General features: G+C 48.9%; 1 pseudogene; it reads right to left on the reverse strand.

Annotated features, from left to right (window-relative positions):
• Positions 1-365: 365 nt before the first annotated feature.
• Positions 366-450, reverse strand: LOC123390727 (annotated as a pseudogene).
• Positions 451-1,475: the final 1,025 nt, after the last annotated feature.

Here is a 1,475-nt window from a genome sequence, read left to right on the forward strand (position 1 = left end):
TGGAAAGCAGCAAGTTAAAATCATGCCGCATGTAATCTCACCCAAGACAGAACCATTGGTAACATTCTGATGTGTTTCCTTTCAGATCTTTTATTCCTAAAATAATCTCAGACCACCCTTAGTTCTATGTAAGAAATGAAATAGGATAGGGGCTGGAACAGGCCTGAGGATTGGGAAGTTACTTAGATGTGCCTGTCAGGGGGGCCTCTTGGAGGAGATGGTGTTTTCACTGAAACCCAAATGATAAAAAGGCTTGGGGGAAGAAAAGCCAGTGCAAAGGCCCTGGGGTAGAAGAGGATCTGGTATGTCTGCAGACAAGAAGGGGGTCCAGTGAGCCTGGAGTGCATTGCATTTCAGGAAGAGGCATAAAGTAGGGTAGATGTCATCAATTAGCAATAATCGCGCCTCAGATAAACCTCATTGGCTACGATACTGCCACTGCGCAAAGCTAGGGTAGATATCATCAATGGCAAGGCTACACAGGGCTTACATGCTTTGGTAAGGAGAGTGGATTTTATCTTAAGTGTGATGGTGAATTTTAAGTAGAGCTGGAGAAAGGATCCAATTTAAAAGCAATTTTTCCTGTGTGTTTTAGGTTGCTGGGGCCACTGTAACAAAACACCACAAATGATGTGGCTTGAATAATAGAAGTATATTGTCTCCCAGTTTTGGAGGGCACAAGTCTGAGGTCAGAGTGTCTGTGGGGTGGGGTCCTTCTGAGGCTGAGAGAGGGAGGGTCTGCCCCAGGTCTCTCCCCATCCACTTTTGATGGGGCGCCATCAATCCATGGCATTCCTTGGCTTACGGAGGCATCAACCCAATCTTTGCCTTCGTCTTCATGTGGCCTTTCCCCATGTGATGTATGGGTCCAAATTCTCCTTTTGATGAGGACACCAGTCATATTGGATTATGACCTGCCCTGATGAACCCATTTTCACTTGATCATCTGCAAAGACTCTATTTCCAAACAAGATCACATCCCAAGGACTCGGAGTGAGGGCTTCAACATCTTTTGGGGGTAGAAGGCTCAATTCAACCCATAAAATTGGTGTTGCATGGGTAGATGAGTTTGGGAGCAAGCGTGCAAAGCAGAGGTCTGACTTCATTCCCTGAGCATTGCGCAGAGTCCCTGCACGGGACTGACAGTGTCCCCACTGGTACCCTACCCCCAGCCTGCAGTTATGAGGCTCCTGGGAGGAAATCAGGTTAATAAAGGGACAGCAGGGACAGGCTGAGCAGCAGTCACCTGCAGGCCGCAAGGGCTCAGGGTCCAGCATTCCCGCCGGTGTGAGCCTTATTCCGGTCCCACCTTGGACCCCGAGTAACTGACGTTCCTGGGACAGTGTAACCGACCTCGTGCTGCTAGCTTTGCTCTCTCTGCACTGCCCTGCATCTTTATTTCCATCACGGGTCCCAACCTGGTAGCCTGACCCCAGCTCTGTTTAGAAGGACGCCCTTTCCTCTTGCACTGAAAA

Source organism: Mustela putorius, unplaced genomic scaffold (genome assembly GCF_011764305.1).
Source record: "Mustela putorius furo isolate JIRA1106 unplaced genomic scaffold, ASM1176430v1.1 tig00000139_pilon_pilon_pilon, whole genome shotgun sequence".
Classification (NCBI taxonomy): domain Eukaryota; kingdom Metazoa; phylum Chordata; class Mammalia; order Carnivora; family Mustelidae; genus Mustela; species Mustela putorius.